The sequence below is a fragment of the Miniopterus schreibersii genome (genome assembly GCF_964146895.1).
Source record: "Miniopterus schreibersii genome assembly, chromosome: 10".
NCBI classification, from domain to species: domain Eukaryota; kingdom Metazoa; phylum Chordata; class Mammalia; order Chiroptera; family Miniopteridae; genus Miniopterus; species Miniopterus schreibersii.
The window spans coordinates 20,142,270-20,149,778 of NC_138110.1; the positions used below are offsets into that span (position 1 = coordinate 20,142,270).

The 7,509-nt window shown below is 42.7% G+C and overlaps 1 long non-coding RNA gene across 2 annotated transcripts; it reads right to left on the reverse strand.

Moving 5' to 3' along the window:
- Positions 1–1,118: 1,118 nt before the first annotated feature.
- On the reverse strand, positions 1,119–6,665 carry LOC308562921. Of its 2 annotated transcripts, none has more exons than XR_013999695.1 (3): positions 6,356–6,665; positions 2,065–2,345; positions 1,119–1,315 (listed from the first exon to the last, which is right to left on the reverse strand). It is a non-coding gene; the product is annotated as an uncharacterized lncRNA (long non-coding RNA). The 2 variants fall into 2 exon arrangements; XR_013999696.1 differs by having other exon boundaries at positions 2,208–2,345; positions 6,356–6,599.
- Between the last annotated feature and the right edge of the window lie 844 nt (positions 6,666–7,509).

The following is a 7,509-nucleotide window of genomic DNA, read 5'->3' on the forward strand; positions in this document are numbered from 1 at the left end:
ATCTATTTTTTAAAAACAGGATCTAATTCCAGAATTTTTAAAAAATCTTCACTCTAGAACAGAGGTAGGCAAACTACAACCCTATAGGCCCACCATTTGTTTTGGTAAATAAAATTTGATTGGACAACAGCCACACTCACTCATTTGCATATTGTCTACTATTGGGTACCTTTGCTACAACAGCAGAGTTGAGTAACTGGGACAGAGACCCTATCTCCCACAAAGCCTAAAATATTTTCTATCTGGTCTTTGCCATCCCCTACCCTAGAACTACCAAGTGACAGCTAATAAAAACCTGAATGTTGCTTCTATGTGCAGGGCAACCATTCTGGAACATGGGCTTTGCCTTCAGAGCAACTTAAATCTTGGGTCTGCCACTTACCTGCTGTAGGATCTGATATAAATGGGCTGCCTTGTCCTCCTCTGCCCAGATTCCAGCCACAAGTAACATATAGCCAAACTCAAACAGGCTAAAAAAAGGTTATAAATGATGTCATCTCACATAACAGAGAGTGCAGAAGTAAAACAGCCTTTCAGGGTGAGTGGATTCAAAGACTCAGCAATGTCTCGAGGTGCCCAGATTCCTGGCATCTCTCTCTCTCTCACATAGTGATGTCCATGTGCTCAAGCTGACAGCAGGAGAGTCGCAGCAGCGCCAGGTAACACACCTAGACTCAAAGACTTCCTGAGGAATGAAAGAAACCACCTCTCCCTTTGGTTCTCTCTTGGGAGCACGGACAAACTTGTCAAAGCCCACCAGCTGGTCTTCTCTCGTCTCTCACTGGCACATATTGGGTACATGGCCATTCTCAAACCATCCATTGGAAAGAGGAGCAGAATTACCCTTACGCTCATCAGGCCCCATTAGAATTAATGGTGGGGTCAGGTTCCCCTGAGGCATACAGCCGCCTAGGGAAAAGGTGGATACAGAATCAGATTGGAGTTTTATTAGGAAAAGAGGGACACATACTGAGAAACTAAACTGGCCATTAAAACCATCCCTCCAGACTCATTTCTAGAACCACTTTGCTCTGCCCCAGTAACTCCCACCAAACAATGTCGTTCATATCTACTCTATTAGTGAACTAGGCTGCCATAACAAAATACCACAGACTGGTGGCTTAAATAACACAAATTTATTTTCTCACATCTCTGGAGGCCGGAAGTCCAAGATCAAGGTAGGCAACTTTGGTTTCTCCAGGGGCCTCTCTCCTGGCCTTGCAGATGGCCATCTTCTTGCTGTGTCCTTATGTGGCCTTTCCGTTGAGTGTCCACATCGCTGGTGTCTCTTCCTCTTCTTATAAGGAAACCAAACCTTCGGGATTAGGAGTCCACACTTATGACCTCATTTAACCTTCATTATCTCCGTAAAGGACCTATCTCCAAGTACAGTTACATTGGGGGATAGGACTTCAACACATGAATTTGGAGGGGACACAGTTCAGTCCATAACACCTAAAGTTTTGAATGCCACCTCATGAACCATTGGCTTGTAAGTTGATATTTTCAGCCCAGACCTTTCCTCTGAGATCCAGATGTATGCCTCAAACTGCCTTCCTGAAATTGCCTTTTGGATCTCTCAAAGTCATTTCAAGTTCAGCTTATTCAGAAACAGACAGATGATCTTTAATGCTTTCCACTACACACAAACCCCCACATACCTGCCCTGACTCGAATCACTTATAGTGGGCCCTGTCTCAGTGAGTAGCACCACCATTCACCCAGGGTCATGAGCCAGGAACTTGAAGGCATCCTTGACACTTGGTTCTCCCTCACTTTCCCATATCCAATCATCATCAAGTCTTTTACCTCCTCTTTTTTGTCACCACCATTGCTCACGTCACCATCATCTCACAACTGAGTAAGTGCAATAGCCCAACAGGTATACCCACAACTTCTCATGCCCCATCCAATCAGTTCTTCAGAGTGATCCTTCTTATAATACAAGAAGTGGTCATATGACAAGCACCAATTTACGGCACTTTAAAATCAGCCCACTGATTTTAGAAGAAAACAAATCCTTAAAATAAGCCTAGAAGCTCTAATAATCTGTTTCCTACTTACCTTTCCAACTTCATCTCATCCACTCACTCTTGATGTCTATACTCAGTCCCACAAGCTGCGGTGGACTCAGTATCTGAATACCTTTCCTTTGTTTGGAGAATTTCCCACCGTATGAATTTTTTTGGGCAGCATAGACCTCTTACCACTATTAAAGCTGAAAACTTGCTTTCACTGTGTCCCTTGCAGCTAAGGCATAGGCATGTGACCTCCACTCCAGCCATCAGTTGCTCCCACACCAGACTCTGGAGCTTATGACACAAAGGAATACTAGATGATGGAATCTGTTGAGATAAGAGTGAAAGTCATGGCTGAGGTCAAAATCAGTCTGTATATAGAGGAGGGGAGCCATGACCATGGCTAAGAACTAGGACTGTCAACAGAACCAGTAGAAGAGACTGCACCCCCTGACAGAAGCAGAGGGGCTTCCCGAGGCCAGATGTGTAAGAAGATTTTGAATGTGCTTCTTCTGTCTTCCTGGAGAATTTGGGAACTGCTCAATATTTGTAATAAATTGTCTTTATACTTAAATTAGCCAGAGTATACCTGTTTGCCTGAGATTTAAAAACTCTGAGTTAGGCCCTGGCAGGGTTGTTCAGTTGGTTGGAGCATTGTCCTGCTACACCAAAGGTGGGAGCTTGATCCCCAGTCAGGACACATACAAGAAACAACCAATGAATGCACAAATAAGTGGAACAACAGATCGATGTTTCTCTCTCTCCCTTCCTCTCTCTATAGTCAATAAATTTGAAACAATTTTTTAAAACCCTGAGTTAAAAAGAAATTGTTTCCAGGAGTGGTTGCAAGGAATAGACCCTTACAATAATAGGGGTAATCCAAACTTGATTATCTAGTATGATTATCTAGGATGAAGTCAGTAAAATCCAGCAAATTCACATATTATGAGGTCCCATGATTAACTCGTAGTTAAATTATTACCTGAATCAGCTGGAACAAAGTGTCCATTAAAGGCAGGGCTTTGGGGACTAAATGGCACCTGCCACAGAATAGTATGAAAAGCACAAGTAATTCAAAGACCAGGTGGTTGAGGTGGTTGTTCCTTAACACTAAAGGGCTTAAATAAATAATAACAAGCTCTAAGTCCTAACCTGTCAGCTCAAGGCAGGAACAGGAATAATGGCTACTGAAATAATCTGTCACCTTTAGAGACTGCAAGGCTGAGATTTCCAAAAAATAAACTCTAAATTTGATCCTATGGGTTGCTGAATTACAATTTTAGTTTAACTCACAGTTTCATCCAGTCTTAAGTAAAAGTTTGGGTATCAGTCGGAAACAGTGGATTGGGATGGAGGGGGATACAATAGGAGGATTCAGATGGCTCAGAAGCATCCCAACCCAGCAGAAGGAGCCTTTCCTTTCCCTTCCAATGCAGCTATCCCTGCCTTGCCTGAGGACCCCCACAGATCATAGCTGATGCAAGTATGTTGCCAACAGAGCCCTTCCCCTCGCGACAGCTAAGCCACCTGATTTGTTTCCAGGCTTTCAATTAGATTCCAGTTTCCAGTACCAGCATGGCTTGAAATGTAATTATGAAGACAAACCCAGGAGGAGATGTACACACCAACATATGCAAGAAATTGGTAACTTTTATTTTCAAGAACTTGCAGAATATGGGTCTAGACTAAGGAGAGAGAGAGGAAGAGATGGAGATAGAGATAGAGATAGAGATAGAGATAGAGATAGAGATAGAGATAGAGATAGAGAGAGAGAGAGAGAGAGAGAGAGAGAGAGAGAGAGAGATTTTAGATCAGGCTGAATTGACTATTTGTGTGTACCAGAAACTCTGAATTCAATATGCCAGGTTGAACAGCTGGAAGTGATTTTAGCTGTGTTTTCAATTAGTTGACTGATACCTGGGCTCAGGGGTGGCCTAACTGCAAGATGTTGAGATGCCAGAAATTCGCTGGCATAACTGTAGGCTAGTGCTGTTCAAACTTTAATGTGCATGTGAATAGCGTGGAGGTCTTGTTAAAATTCTGATTTCAATAAAGTCTGGGGTAGAGTCCAAGAGTCTGAATTTCTAACAGGCTCCCAGGTAATGCCAGTATTCTTGGTCCTCACACATTTTGAACAGTAAGGATGTAGAGATAGGATCCAATGCCTTGGGGATATAGGAATAATAAAGTGGGTTCATCATGGGCATCCCACTCATCTATCTTTTATGTATCCCAAGAGAACCCAGAAGACACTCTCTTCACCAAGCTCTTGAGAATTACATTGGTGACAGTATTGCCATCATCTGCAAAAGTAATTGCAGGACCTGTTCTCTACAGGCTGAAGATGCTGGTGGAAGAACAAGAAATAGAAATGGGTTTCCTGCCATCGACCCATGAACCAAGAGGTCATGGGTTCGATTCCCATTCAGGGCACATGCCTGGGTTACAGGCTCAGTCCCCAGTAGGGGATGTGCAGGAGGCAGCCGATCAATGACTCTCTGTCATCATTGATGTTTCTCTCTCTCTCTCCCTTCCTGTCTATGAAATCAATAAAAACATATTAAAAAAAGAAAAGAAATGGGTTTCCTGATTTAAATGACAATGTTGAAACCCCAGGGTATTTAAAGTCAAGGAGCAGCACTTGACTCCCAGAGGCAAGAAGGTAATTGCTGACTAGGATGTGGAACCAAAGTAATAGAACCATCTGACCCACAGGGATCTTTGGTAATGGTCATTGATCATGAGTTTTTTAGAACTGATATAGATGGCTTAGTTTCCCCTTGATCAATATAACAAGCAAATAAACAAAATCTAAGTCTAAGGAAGAGAGATCTGAGCCACCACAATAGTTATGGCTCCTGTCCTAGGTCAAGTTCTTTGAAAGCAGATCCTGAAATGAGGATTTCTATGCAAGTAATTTACTAAGGAATTGCTCCTAGGAGAAACTGGCAAGGACAAAGGAAGCACGGTAGGAAAGGGAAAGAAACTAAGCAGGATGTAATTTCAGGTGACATCTCAGCCTCTTCCTGATCCCACAGGGATGTCCGGAGTTTAAATTAATCTGAGTTTGTCCCAATTCCAGATAAGGAAGCTGGGCTTTCACACTAATGCTCTAATCCATCATTGATTAAGAACCCCAAGAAGGGAGGAGGGTCGTAAGCTCCCAGGCACTTCTGGCTCTCTGCTTGTGTATGTGTCATGAGGAAGCTCATGAGCCTACACCTGTCACAATGACACTCCTCCCTCAACTGATGGGGAGTAACCTGGAGAGTTAGCACTTCCAGAATATTCTGGATGTTATGTAGGTACCAATGGAATGACATACAGGTCATAGGACAATGCAGAAGAGAATTTCTCCTAAAAAAAAGGCAGAACTTGAAACTGTGCATGTCCTTGTCTACCTTGCTCTCCAAGCCTGACTTTTGGCCAGGGTATGGACATGTAAATTAAGCTCTGCCCATTAGACACACCAGAGTGGATGTTACTCAGCAACTAATGACTAAGAATAGGAACCCATTCTTATGAGGGCCATGGCACTAGGAGTCTCTGTGTCCAGTTTCCAGTGGTTACGACGCTGTCCACTGCCCGGTATTGATGGTACCACTGATACCAGTGTAAGTGGTATCTTCGTGGGACAAATGCCATGGAATTATTTTGGATATTGTTACTGGAGTTACCTCTATAGCTCTCTAGGATATTCTGTAAGCTACCCACTCTTTTAATAAACTGCTTTTCAGGGGGGAAAATGGCAAAAATTGATTTCTATTATTTTCAATTAAGAACCCTGAGTAATAGATTAGTTATTTTTTCCCTCAGATCACTACACTTCTTTCTGCCACAGGACCTTTGCACATGCTTTCTTCCATCTGCTTTGAACATGCTTTCTTCTCACTTCATTCAGTTATTTCCTATTCATTCTTAGATTCTCAGCCAAATTGTGCTTCCTAAGGAAGACTGCTCTGATCCACCATCAAATATTCTCATACTACCATTTACCTCTCCTTCCCATTATTTACCACCTTTGCAAGGCTACTTGATTAATATGCATATCCCCTCTAGCATATAAACTCCCTGAGAGCAAGGACCACATCTGTTTGGGTCAATATTATATTTCCAGGGACTAGTCATTTGCCTGAGCATGAGAAGCACACAATAAGCATTTGTTGAATGAATAAATTAAAGAAACTGAAGTCAGTTCTCTAACTAGCCTAAGGATTACCATGAATAAAATGAGCACATATGTAAAGCAGACATCAGAATTTCTGGCATAGAGAAGTAGATCAGTAGAAAATCATTCCATTCCTTCTAGCTTTTCTTCCTCCATTTCCCCAACTCACCTCCAATCATTTCTTGGTCTTCAGCTCTAGGATATTTTATAAATCCTCAAAACACAGTAGATGGCACATAGTGAAGCAGTGAAATTGTGAAAAACTTGAGTTTTTCTGCATCTTCTATAATCAAAACTAAATCACTACATTGAAAAAGACTTCAGGTTTGTTCTACCTGCGGGAAGAATCCAGACCACTCTGAAAGTTCCAGCCGGTCACGGCTCTTACTGTTCTTGATACCTCCACCCAAATCACACGCCTGCAAGAGCTCCCTACGCTAAGAAGTGCCTCTTTGTTCTTAGGTTCACTCATATAGCGTAGGCTGGGCTCTCCTGTCCCACTCACTGATAAATGTATTCGCTTTCACTCTCTGTTCTTAGCTTGAAGTGCCAATTAGGAGCTGATAGAAGCATATGTGACTGGATATATATAGTTACAAGAGGATTTACAAGGGAGGGTGATCCCTGCAGAATGCATGAGCACACATAGGGTGAACGGGCTCGTTGGCACAGTCCCATCCGCCCACACGCAGCTTCACGGAGATGTTGCCATGGCATTTCCTCCACAATGAGGACTCCCTGCCTGAATGCTACTGTTTTCCTCCAGCACCTGCAAGGTCTGTTGAAATGTCAGACCCCTTAACTTTTGCCCTAACTGAACACAATGCCGCCAATTAAGAGCACGGGCTCATCAAAGGCTTCAGGGGAAGACACTTTCCACTCAGAGGATTTTAATGGCTAAATTTTATTCATTCACTTCATCCCCTTTGTTAACTCAAGAACGGATGAAAGCTTTTTTAAAATCTGCTAATTTCAAGTCCTCCATTCAGTTTCATTTTGAAGGCTAAGATTAGGCAGAAAGTCTAAGTTACCTTTGCAAGAAGGCAGCTCAGTCCAAATTGCATTTTGTGTAACTCACCCTAATTAGACTGCAAAAGCGCCCAGCAAGGAATCCAGCCGTTTGGCTACAGTGAACACCATAGTGTTCTCTCCCTTGCCTGCTGAAATTAGAGACGTCACTCATTTTCTTGTCACAAAAACCAGACATGCAACATTCTGTAAATTACTCTTCCTACCAGTGTGGGAGGAAAATATAATAAAAGGAAGTTGTTTATGCAGCAAAGAACAACCTAGCAGCACTGAGATAACACTCATCTAGGCTAC